At 39.6% G+C, this 13501-nt stretch overlaps 1 protein-coding gene across 17 annotated transcripts in view; it reads right to left on the bottom strand.

The window, feature by feature from the left end:
- ZBTB20 (zinc finger and BTB domain containing 20) overlaps positions 1-13501 on the bottom strand; it is a 473540-nt gene that overhangs the window by 94327 nt on the left and 365712 nt on the right. The window contains exons 1-2 of one of the 17 annotated variants that reach the window (XM_090150649.1): positions 12603-12671; positions 12381-12521 (exon numbers count right to left, since the gene is read on the bottom strand). The exons of 15 other annotated variants lie outside the window; for them this stretch is intronic. The gene's annotated coding sequence lies outside the window, so the exon portion shown is untranslated. Of the gene's footprint in view, positions 1-12380; positions 12522-12602; positions 12672-13501 lie in introns of those variants that run through there. One more of the 17 variants, XM_090150632.1, reaches the window with a different exon arrangement.

Raw genomic sequence — 13501 nt, 5'->3', positions numbered from 1 at the left:
AGAGCAGGGGGACAGGAAAGGCATAACTGAGGATTTTTTCTGATCGTTAAAGAAAGGAAAATGCAGCCCTCGCTCATTATGGAGGCAGACAGCCCAGCCAAGCTGGTACATCTCATCAGCCTATTAATAAAGCTGTGCTCAAATCTAGTTTCACAAGGCAAGCCATCGGATTCTGTGCTTCCAATGCGTTGTACAGACACAGGGCTATGGAAAACCTCACCCTCCGGAGAGACCTGAGTGAGGCAGTCTTTTTCATTAATACCAAGGCTGCACAATGAATCAACAACAGATTCAATAAGGCCAGGAAGAGCAAAAATAGAGCTTCTGAACAAATAAAAGACATGTAATGAGATCAGAGTGAATTTAATGGGAACCTCTATTCCACTGAATAGACAAGGTCCCAGACATCCTCCTTCCTGGGTCTCAGGAGCTAAGCCAATAGACTTTGAGTTGCATCATTAAGTTCAAAATCAGATGAACTGTAATTGAAGTAAAAGTCTTATTTTTGGCTTGTTGATCAAAATGGAGATCAGATGTGCCTGAGGGCATGATTTTCATCAGGACCTCAATGCAATCCTTGATTTCCAGAGCACTGCACCTGCAATGAATCATGGGCTCAAGTAGGAGCATATTAATACCCAGTTACCTGGTGTGCAGGTGGAAATAGAAAATGCAATATTTAAATGCTTTAAAAGCACCTGCCATTTATTATGAACACAATTCTTTGCAGGCACAAAATTGCATCTTAGCACACACGTGCCATTATTGAAAGTTATATGTGATGATTTTGAAATAGTATATTCACATTTGTGCCTACATCCTGATAGCCTTTCACTTCCCCTTCCTCCAATATTTGGCCTAAAAGATCTTTCTCATCTTCAATAAGGAAATTTGTAAAGCAGAACTCTGTATTGTGATCACAGCAGATCCATTACACTTGTAAGAGAGTATCGTAAATATAAATCAACCAAGAGGCAAGTAGTGGGTCCTACACTGCAACTTCCATTCAAAGAGCACTAGTTAAATCCCTCAAAAAGAGCATGTTGTCCCTCCTTTAATATGTAACACAGCAGGTGATGGAGAACTGAGAGAAATGAGAAATCTTGTTCTCATGGGTGAAGAGAGAGCCTGTCATCTGTGCAATTTTTCCCACACATGAGTAGGTAATAAATACAAATTAGCATCCATTGTCCTAACGTCTTGAAGCTTGCCCTCTTAACTTAGTGTCATACATACATTCAGCACATCCTACAGAATACTCTGGTACCTAGGCAGAAGAGAAGATAATTTAGGTGTTTGGTGATCTGGGGTAGACACAAATGAAAAGAAATAAATGGCTTCTTTGTTTCACTTGTTTCCTGCAGAAGAAAACATCTGCATCAAAATGAGTTTAAACATAAGGGAATACATTTTCAATGTGTTGCACAGGGATTTAGCCACATGACTCCCATTGATGTTTATGGGAAACGAGTGGCTAAATCCCCATGTAATAGGTTGAAATTTTAGCCCAAAGAGATTGACTGCGGAGGAACTTGTCAAGGTCTTTGCTTACAAAAATTGTGAGCATATCAACTGTTCTCAAATACCATCTCTCCTTACTGATATATAATCAAATGGACCCCTTGAAAGGGATCGGTGAAATTACCTCTATTAAAAGGTTACTGAAAACCTTTAAACTGCTCTAGTAGTGAGTGCATGAACATGACCTGCAGGTGAAAGGGCATGTCAAAGGCTGACTTTTGTGCTGATCATGTCACTTTTTACAAGCTGACGCTTTCCTGGAAGACAAAAATAAGGGGTTATTGAATGATTTAATGCTTCAGACTTCAGCAACAAAAGGCTTCTAGCAGCATGGACATCCTGCCATAAAATGCATCAAGAAGAGCTTCTAACCATAGTTAGTCTCAGTAGGTTGCAAGAAAAGAAGGAAGATGCTAAATCCCTTGGCTTCCCTCCTGCCTTAAGGAGGATGGAGATAAGCGTCAGATTAAAGTGAGAGAATCTCTTCTGTTTTCCAATTACACAGATACAGGCCTACCAGTAGCCAGACACTTTTCAGTAGCCAAATTTTACCACCAAATCTGCTCCATGAGTATCAGATTAGAGGTTTAACTACGTGTCTAATTCCTTCCTCAGTCATGTGGGAGTTACTTCTCAGGGTAAATTAGCAAAGGGTTAGCCTATTTCTGACTAAAATATATGGCCAACACAACACATTTTTGTGATACCACATCATTTATCGCACCTCAATGCCATCTAGTTCTGCATTCATTCCCCCACCTCCCTCACACAGAGGATGCTAAGGAGCAAACATAGGCAAAAATGAAATGTTTTAGCATAGTAGATCAATAGATGATATTATATCATCCTAGTGCAGGTTTAATGTGCAGCCTAGTTCAAGTTGGTGATTATAAAAAGCAGGTTCTTTACAGAAATGTAGCCAGCAAAAGGATTGTTGTGTTTCTCTAGCTTTTGTACACAGCTGTTGAGAAAAAAGTCTTTCTATAGGGGTTGGTATTCATGATTATTACACAGACTTGAGAAACTTCTGAAAGTTTTGATTATGCGGAAAGAAAGATTTTTCTTTTTTTAAATTATAAACCATCAATCAGAGGCATTTCACAAAGTTAGAGCAATGCACACCTATTCTTTAGCCATCACACTACCATTTCAAAAGATAAACTGCTCTCCTTATGTACTTCAACTCTGAAATACTGTATATGTGAAAATTAATCTGGCAGACTTCTGAAATTGTAGGCTTTGGGGATGAGCAAATGGGTACAGTTTTCCTTTAACTGTTTTTTGAACCCCATGTGTTGAGAGAAAACAACAGAATGGAAATTGCTCATCAAAATGTTAACTTGTGGCATGGCAGAGCCACAAAGCAGGTGCGTGGCATGCCGTTCCCTTCACTGACTTGCCTACCACATGTCACCCAGTTCTGCCACCTCCGTCACTTTCTTTTGGAACCTCTCCTCTTGCAAACACTGAAATGTGGCTTGTTGCAGAGTCTAGCACAGAAGCGACACAACCTGTGACAGAGCAGGCAGTTTGGGAAAGCACTAATTTAGGATAATCCCTTATGAAGTAATCCTTTGGATTATCTGCAGTGACCATGGTCTTCCAGCCCAAACATAAAAGTCTTTCAGCTAATGCTTTTGCTATTAGGAGGGTATCTAGTCAGAAAAAATAATATGATCTGCCTAATTCAAGTTAGTAGCAAGGATGCTGACCTATCACAAATAACTGAATTTTTCAAATTAGAAAACACTTGAACAGACAATACAAAATATAAATAAATAAAGGATAAAGCATCACAAAGCACACTTTGCTCATTTATTTTGACAACCGCTTAGGTTTAATTTGTGAAACTACTTTACAGCGTACAAGTAAATGTGTTGTGATGAACTTTCTAAACATAATGAAGTCTTCATCATCTTTGAATGAATGCCTGTCTTTGTGGTTCCAGTGTTTGTGGCTGGAAGTGAAAGCTACTAATGGAGAAGTTACCCTATAGGGTGGCTGAGATTTACAGAAAGATTATGGGAGAAGAGATATCTTTTTTACTGTTCTTTCTTCCTCACAGTGTTCTGTGCACTCGGACATCAGAGACTACAAGAAGCCAAAAACTCTTCTATGTCTCATGGAACCTTCAGTCCTCTGCAAAACCTGCGTGAAGGATAACTCAGATTTCCGTACAGCAGTTAATGACAAACATTACTTTGCCCCAGTCCTCAGTACCCACTTCCATTTGCCTCGTGTAGGAGCTTACTAAACTTCCACAGCGGTCTCAGTCTGAAATGCTAGATTTCAAACAGCTTCAATTGTATTTGCTCTGGGATTTACATTTCCTTTTCCCAACCAGAGATAGAATACAACAGTATCCCAAAATGGGCAACTTGAACTCTCAACTACTTTGGCCCTGGGTTTCAGTTTTGTCACTCACAGAAACTACCTGACAGAATAGAAAGCAGTCAGGGGAAACATCCATCGACCAAAATGGAGTGGAGAAAGCACAAGACTTGACCCAAATAGCTGCATAAAGAATTCCTAACAAAACGTAACACAGTAGTAACTACTACCATGATAATGAGAGATGTTCTGACAGTAATGCCTCCTATTTTATTACGATGGCCCACAACGTTAAAAGCAGTTGGTGGAATGGCAGTAGAGACTGAACCTTCCCACCAGTATCCTGATACATGTTGCTGCCATGACAGCTGAGGGGCAGTCTGGCAGAATGCCATATGACATGGAAGTGCAGATGAAGCAAAGGTGTATCACTGAATTCCTCCATCTGGAAAAATGGCACCCATGGACATTCATCAATGCTTGTTGAACGTATGTAGAGACCAAGCAGTGGATGTGAGCACAGTGAGGAATTGGATGGTGACTATGCTGAAAAATAGGTTTTTGTAGCTGAGAATCTTCTGCATGCATTATTGTTATTGTGCCCTTTGTTGTAGTTTCCACAGAAACAAACAGGAGGCATTACTTTTGGAGTAAGTGATGTATTTACCACAGCATTAGCGTAGCTCACCACTCAGGTGTCACATAGTATCCTGAGGTTAAAACAGGGCAGCTATGCGGGCAGCACTGGCGGGAATTTCAGGCTCGCTATTTTCCTGTGGCAAAAGAGGTAAATAACTCACAGACGTAGTTTTATTTCAGCCACAGGATGGCAAAGGGAGAACCAAGTCATAGCTCTGCAGATGGCTCCAAACCAGTTGCTCCATTGGCAGCCTCAGACTTTCCTTTCTTCTCAGGATGGAATTTGTTATCATAGCTCTGAGTCTGACTTCACTCTTAGTGGCTGAATCTGTCTCCAGATTTCCTTCTGCTGGCTGCTTTGACTAGATGGGGGGTATTGCCCTGGAGGATCCATGCTATTTGAGCACAATAAACATCTTAAAAAAATAATTATTTCTCTTTAACCCCCATCTCCTCATTATTCATTGTAAATACGAAGTGCAATAAAGCAGTAAAATCATGAAGTACCCATGACAAAATATAAAGAATTAAAGAAATGGGAATCTTCTTCACATTACTCATAGCCTTCATTGCACCAGAGAACCCAGCTCTCCAGGAGTTGTTGGGAAACATAGTTTACTGCTTCTGAGTTTACTGCATACCAACCTCAATGCTGTCAGCTGAGCTGGATTAAGAGCCTCCTGATGCCCTGAAGACTAAAAACATGATGTCTCATGGTACGCAATATGGATCAGACCTCTCTCTAAGTTTGATGAGGACGACTCTCCCAGTGCAACACTCTTCGTATCTCCAACACTACTGAGGCAAAGCTCAAGAACTGCTTTTTTCCCTACGACTATTTTAACAGAGAAAATTTTCTTTAGAGGAAATGCTGGGGTGAAAGAAAGCTGAGTATCATTCAGTATTTTCTGAATTTTTCTAGTGCTGCTGTTTTTCAGGAGTTAGTTCTATGTTATTTTGTTGTACCAACAAACAACAAATCCAACCCCAAGCCTTTACATCTAAATCCAGTGCAGTTTTATTGCACTACTGCTTAAGTGGGAACAGTCTTCAAATACTACTTCTCCCTTTCTAAAAGCAGAAGACCTTAGCACTTGAGCTCAGAAGCTTGACCATTAATTGTTTGTATTGCAGACCTTATGACATACTTAAGTAGCTGAGCATAACAATAAACACAATAGCCAGTTCATTAAATCATTCTTTGTTAAGACTTTTCAAAGCTTTGGGCTTAAGCCTCTTAGAATTGAAATCATTATGCTATTTTTTTAAACAAATGAGCAAACATAATTCACACAAAAAGGGGAAAGCACAACAGAGTCTTTGATGTATGCATCATCACTGTGATGCTTCACTGAGATTAAACTATATGTCTTAACATTGCTAAGAGGTTTCAGCAGCTCTTTCCAAGGCAAAGCTGAAATCAGATCGGCTATAAAATGTTGCTGTTGCTGTCACCTCTCCTACGACAGCTTTCCTTGGCCTGTCACATCATGAGAGAGGCTATCAATAAACTCTGAAGAGTGGTGTTTGTAGTCCCACTTGTTGCGTCTGTAAGATCCTGTCAAAACCTTGATTTGTTGACATATCCTGCCAGACTCTGAGGATGACTGGAGATGACGAAAGGTGGACTCTAAGAGCGGAGGTTTGCTGTGCGGAGGGAATCTGTTCTTTTACCTAACACGTGCTAATACTTCAGCTTGGAAAAACAGGCTCAAACTATTCCCTGCCTTGCAGGTAGGCGGGTATTTTATGCAAGCCTGTTTAGATAAGGCTAAAATACTTTAATACAATGCTACATTGATGAGCACACCAAATTATTCTGCTTTTTAAACAAACCCACAATCCTCACCCTTGCTTTTGCCACACAACTCTGGCTGGCTACAGCTTGTTTCCCCTTGTGCCAACACTGCAGCTGCACTTGTAAGAACTCCATTTCCCTCTCTCTGTAAAACAATCCTGCACCTTTTCTCACATCATATGTCACGGGAAGAATCTCTGCCATTCCCTTCCTATGAATATCGTTAGTATGTGAATTCACAAACTATTAACATGAGAACATGTTGTAAGGAAAGCAGAAAGATGTGAGGAGTTGAGCGAAAGACTGTTGCTACTGCCTTCTTTTCCCCTTTCCTCAGATGTTCTGGTTATGACTTTGTGTGTTACAGCTGTCTGACTTAAAGCCTGCTCCTGACAGGGTTCTGAATACTCTCCACTCCTGATGGGGTTAATGACAGCAAATACAAATAGTAATGGGCATGCTTAACATCCTATCTAACATATCAGTAAATTGCCTTCTTGCAATTTTTACCATTTCTTGTAATCACTGCCACAATGAATTTTAAGCCAAACCTCACACTGATATGCAACTCACAGAACCGCGGCCTGGCAGAGGGCTCATGCTCTGTTCCATAGCAGCCTCCAAGGCATCTTACCCAAGAAAAAGAAGATGAAAAAATGGTTGGTGAAGGAAGGAGAGAAAGCTTGGATTCCTTTTCCCACGTAAGGTTCCTCAGCCTGAACAGAGGGCTTGCAAACTACCTGCCTGAGACTTGTGGAGGCCTCAGATCTAAGACTAGACTTGTCTCTCCGAGCAGATACAAAGCGCATACGGCTTTAAAGAAAATGCATAAATGAATTGAGAGTTAAAAACTACTAGAGAATACTCCCTGGGATTATCTGTACTATCAAGACAGGAAAACTTTGCAGATGCTACTGTCTCTCTAGAGGAATAAATGCTTGCATTTTAATATTCTCAGCAGCTGGTTCCTGTTGAATGCCATCAGGATGATTCAGCCACCCACCAGGAACACCAGTAGCAAGTGCACACACAGAGAAATCTGCAAAACTTTCTGCTCTCAATGCCAATACTGTTACTTTGGTGGAGTCTGATCTGTATCAACTATTCTCCACTACTACTTGCAGCAGGTTTCACCTCACTCCAGGATGGTGAAAGAGAATAGCTAGTCCTTGGTACTGCCAATATCAATCCATCTGTCTTCCTCCTATAAGCAGTGCTTTCCACAATCCACATTCTTACAGTGTACTCTGTGGTTACCTCACTCACCTTCAGTCTCACCACAAGTAATGTTTCTCTCCTGTGAGCTCCTCTCATCAAAGTAATGGTTCAGGCTGTCTGATAGCCTTCCCCTTACGGTGGTCAACATCTGATAAAAGGGATTGTGACCCTGTAACATGCTGGGTTTCTACATGAGACACAACTGTGACGGATTACTTCCTCACCCCAGCTGATGATCAATTTATCTCTTAAAAACTGCTCTCTCTTTCCATTTTTTTTTTTAAAAATTAGCCTTAGTGACATTCTGTCTGTGGTCTGTGGACCACTTCCAGGTGTTTTATGGAGGTATATCTGTCTATGAGCAATAATGAAGCATTAACTTTTCCACAAGTGGCAATGTTTCCTGACATCTGTTGACTGGGTCAGATCACTCAAGGTTTCCTCTAATACCAGTGGGACAAATTTCTTCCTCTCTTTTATCTGCTATATCTTGGAAGTAAATTCAACTGCAACCCCAATTTGCATAACTCTTTTTTTTGCAAGACAAACTACAGAAGACAACAAAATGGCAGAGTGACCAGGGAGACTGGTCGACTCCTGACTTTAGGTCCTACTTCAGGGAAAGTCTTTCAGTTCTAATTCATGTTATGTCTGACAGCCAGAGAGTGAAAATAAACAGCTCAAATACAAAACAGTGAGAAAGTAACAAAGCAGATGCACCCATCTGCTCAATAATGCCCATTTAGTTTTCCTCCTTCATGCTTCTGTCATTCCATTCAGCTCATTTAAACGGTGCTACAGGTGGACAGAGAAGCAATATTAACATCTATTCTAAAATAATGATTTTTAATTTCATCATCACAGAGTATCCTAATTCTACTGTTGTCTTTTAATGCTTTGGAAAAAAGGTGTGCCTTCAGCAGGGAAAAAAATGTTAGTTCAGACCAAGCCAGCAGCACTGGTCTTTCAACAGGAACAACTCCAAATATTGGTGCCACCACACACATAACTCCTTAACTAACCTCTCAAAGAAATGAAAGAAATTTAGGTTTATTACCCATGCCAGGATGTCCTAATGCGGGAAAAAAGTCAAAACAGAGAAGAAAGAAATTATGCATCAAGTAAGTGACAGAAACATTATAACATGAAAGCTTTAATGTCAGATTCCTGATGTACCCATACAGCTTGTGACAACTACTGCTAACTGCAATGATATTCATTCTGATTAGAAGTGATGCTATCATATTCCTTACTCGCTTCACAAAGAGTACCTTCAAGGAGCAGTGCAATTTCCAGAATCCAGGGTGGTCCCTACCATGATCTCACCTTTAATCAACAAATTTATGGAGTCGCCACTTGCTCATTCTAAGGAGTGAATGGTTAAGTGCCATTCAGAGCCAGCCAGGAGTCTGTGCATGAATATGGAATAGAGAGGCAGGAGGGCAGCAGAAAGTGAGAGAATAATCTTTTATACCAAATTAAAAATGCAAAATTTTAATGAAAATTTTAACTGCTTTCACAGTTTTCTGGTATTTCATCTCATGAAAAAAAAAATAGGAAGAAATAAGTTTCACAGACATTGGAAAACCTAAAAAACGGAGTTATCTTTAATTAAACAATACAAACATTGTTGACTTATTTGTTGTTGTTCTGCCTTGGAAAAAAAAAAAAAAAAAGGAAGGGAAAAGAGAACATTTTCATTTCTCTTACTTTTCTTTTTTTGCAATCACTAATGAAGTTTTCTGACCAATTCTTCCAGTAAGCGATCTCATTGGACGTGATGTGGCAAGAAGGATCTGTTACCCATTGTGGTTTCAGGCCTAAGAATGGATTGGATCGTCTTCTCTGTTATTTTAGCCCCAAAGTATATTTTAAACAGCCTTAAAGAGAATGAAAATTCTTCTCACACCAGTGACAGGCAGAAATGGCTTTAGAAATTACTTTCATATTTCCAACAGTTTTTTGTTTCTTTTTTTCTCCTTCTGAGTAATTTTTCGTTTCTCTTCTTGTACAAATGTAAAAGGATAGCCTTGTTTGAAAGATATCAGATCAGAGTACAACCCTCATTGATCGATCAGTCAACAATACCCAGATAAGTGTTCCTAGCAGGTAGTGTGTGTGATGGAGTTTACTTCCATGCACTTCCATCAAACCAGCAACAGGTCAGTCATACAAAGCCAGTTTGAAGGACTGGCTTTTTTTTTTTTGCATCTTCAAGCATACAATAAAAACATATATCATCTTCTTAAAAGCTAATATGATCAATCCAGATTGGCAGCATTTCAGTGCTTGGCCTGAAAAAAATGGCAACTTAGAAACTATCTTTTGTCTCACTCTATTTTCTCGGACCGATGAGCACCAGGCATATTTTGAAAAGAAAATCAAAGTCCTTTAGAAATAAAAATACCTGTCTTAATAGAAATCAACCAGAATTTTACCTTAACCATATAATTTTATCAAGGTTTGAGAACACAGACATCTTCAAAGTGCAGTGAATTTGTTACACTCTAAGACACACCTTTTGTAGTACCAGTGGCAAACTTTATCAGAATTATTTCACAGGTGAAGAAAGACGAGAGAAATGACACAAAATATGAGGTAAAGATGCAACAACTCTTTACACTGACTGCAGTGAAAACCAAAGATAAATGCAACCTTGCTGCTTGCACCTGATGACTTTGTAGCATTTTTTCAGCCTGCATTGAATCAATCTTCTCAGCAGCCCTGAGGCAGGAAACCGCTGGCTTAGTTTTGGAGTGGTTTGGAGCTATTTGGAACAAGGGTGCTAAGCGACTTGTCCAAGGCTGCAGTGCGAAAGGGAGCAGAAATGAGGAACAGGTCCAACTCCTTGTGCTCCAGGTCCTGGCACGAGGAGTGGTTCCACTGCAGAGGAGGCTGAGACAGAGCAAACTTGAGAAAACCAGAAGTACAGTTACCCTCAGAAAGTTTTACCCTGTTCTTTGTTCTTCTGTCATTAGGAAAAAAAGAAAAAACAAGTATGTATGTAGAAAGAGCTTTCTCTCACCTAATTAGGCCTCCCTTTTGTTATACTCCAAACACCGGAGTTTTAATAGTGAACACGGAGTGTTCTTGGGCAGAAAATTTGGTCAGTTTTTTTTTTCCACAGAGTTTGAAGGCATTCAGATGCTTTAAAACCATACCAGCTCCTCACTAACCTGAAGATTAAGCATTACATTTTCAAAGCTATAATGAGCTAAGCTCGTTGGTATCCTGTGAGACAGGGAACTATCGACTGACTCAGAAGCCCTAGTCCATACTACCACAGATGAATTACCACTATTTTTTGTTACTTTCTTCACATAATCTGCTATTTCCCCGTTTGTCCGGATCTTACTGACCATCACCAACTGTGTTTGTTTCTCTTTTCTGTTCTTTAATACCTTTATGATGCTTCACTCTTCATACTATTTTCTGTGTCCATTCTAAAGACCCTCACTCTTATTTTAGCCTGTTTTCCTCTTTATAACCTGGTCTTCGTATTTACCTACGTATTTCCTTCATTTTTCCTCACCTACTCTGAAAGAAAACCACTGCCCCTGTATAAACTTTTCTTCTCTGTTTCACCATTTCTTCTGAAACCAGTACTCCCTTGCCCTTCAAATTCCACTACTCTGTAGTCCCTATATTCAAACTGTACTGTCATTGCCAAAAATTCACAATCAACAAGCCTGACCAGCAGAATTTCTTAGTAACATGTATGGCAAGAAGACTTCTGACAGAAGAAGGCTCCGTTATGCATCAGACCAAGGCTAAAGTTAGACAAATTCAGATTCAAAAGTGAACTGGATGTTGAAATGTTTAGAAGAATTGACTTAAATGTGGTCGTTCTCTACTTAAAGATTAAGCTTACCTATCTTTGTGAAATATATGCTCTGGCTCACTGGAAGATATAAGTTTCAAGAAATGCAGTGGGCTTTATCACATGAAGAGAAACAGATGAGACTTATCACAAAGGTCCTTGCTGCTTGACCATCTTCAGAGATGAAAAGGCATCAGAATCCAAGCTCCCTCTGACTTTGTTAGGCAGTCTCACACATTGTTCCCACCTGCTAGTACATGTTGAGTAGTTTGGAACAACTACTTTCCTCTTTAATTACAAGGACATTTGTCCATTTTTGCTGAGGTTTCCCTTCCCAAGCCAGGGCTTCCTGGCTGCCTTGAAAATGGTGATTAATCAAAACAAATGCGTTCCACTACTGTCCATCCATACGCAGAAAGAAAAACAGAACAATGTTTACTTTTCAGGAGTCTTCTCTCATTTCACAGCTCCAGTCCCTGTCCCAGCTTCTACTCGTGACTTTTCCAGTCTGCCTCCAATTAAACTGACCTAGTTTTCCTGGGCTCATTCAGATCCCCAGAAGCGTCAGTAAGAGCTCAAGATTAATAATTTTTTTTCTACTACATCTTAGAAAGATCTTAGCAGCCACAGAGCTGCTAGGCCCAAGACACATAGAGTTATCAATGTCTCAATTTACATTCAATTACCATTTGGAAATTTATCTTCATCATCATAACTATGAAAGTCATGTTTTAACTATGGTACAACTAACAGATACGGAACCAATCATCACAAAAACAGTGGACTTTTCAAAATCTGTTTAAATTCATTCTAAACTGCGCATTTATGACATTGCAAAAATTTACTAAAAAAACAATGAGTTGATATTTGTCCAGTGCTTTAACATGAGAAGTGCTGTTACTGTTGTCAAAAAGTCTACTGCGGACTTAAGTAGCTGGGAGAATGCAAAACAATTTAAAATGTGAATAGCTTTCATAACTAATAGCAAGTAGGCAATATAACAGATGGCAACTCACATGAAAGATAAACCGCATCTTAATAACAATAACTTACATTCAGGGGGGTAGTGTTTCCTAGCTGTTAGCGCACGGCACTGGGATCCAGCATTCCCAGGTTATCTTCCTGGCTCTACCACTGACTTGCTTTGTGAACTTAGAAAAGTCACTCAGAATCTCTATGCCTCAGTTTCCTCATCTGCAAAATGGAGATAATTCTTACAAATACCAACAAGCAGCACAGGAGAAGAGGCTCAAGTCATTACTTTCTATAACAAACATTTTGAGACAAATGAAGGTATGGAAGAGCAGTGTTTGCTAACGCTACTATGACCAAATTCCAAGGTGGTTACTCCACTCAGCACAGAATGGAACAAGGCAGCTGCGTAACAATGCCCGGCATCACAGTGATAGAGTTCAGGCCAGGAACTGAATATCACTGTGCCCAACTGACGCTTCAAAGGGAATTCAGGAAAGCCAAATATAATTACCTTAATTGAAATTTAGCCAGGACATTATGCAATCTGTAACGGCGGTCTGAATCTCTATTTTATATCTCCCACAAAAGGGAGCACCTACAGCTCTCCAGGTTTCTGTCATCATTAGTTGGCACATCACTTCATTTTGATCAGAAACAAGAGAGATTCTCACCCTCTGCCTCTGCTTTGTACAGCTCTACAGAGTTTCATGAAAGTTCTCCAAAGCAAGAATCAAAATGATCTTACACTGTCTGACAACACAAAACGAAGAGGCTGCAAGATTAATGTTTCCTTTTGCATTCTGCTATACAACATTTTTTTTTTTTTTGTATGAACGATAGGTTGAATTTATAACTATATCGGTAGCAGAGACTCTATTCTAAAAGGCTCCGTTTTTGCCATGCTTTCCAGACAGAGATTTCACAGTGGCGACAATTTCATGTAAACAGGAGTTGTAGGGAAAAAAAAAAAAACCCAACAAAAAACAACATACGGATAGACAGATAGATAGATAGACAGATAGATATACAGGTATAGATACATATTTTTGGGGTTTATATATATATATATATATGGATGGATGGATGGATGGATGGATGGATAAGTACATAAAAAAAGAACATCTGATCTCACTAAAGAAGATTCTGGCATCTTCCTACTCAGTTTTCCTTGGTATTTCCTGATTTTTCAGCCAAAGAAA

This window comes from Phasianus colchicus, chromosome 1 (genome assembly GCF_987193195.1).
Source record: "Phasianus colchicus chromosome 1, bPhaCol1.hap1.1, whole genome shotgun sequence".
In the NCBI taxonomy this organism is placed as follows: domain Eukaryota; kingdom Metazoa; phylum Chordata; class Aves; order Galliformes; family Phasianidae; genus Phasianus; species Phasianus colchicus.
Note: the sequence above shows the minus strand (reverse complement) of the source record. Positions and strands in the feature narration are given on the sequence as shown.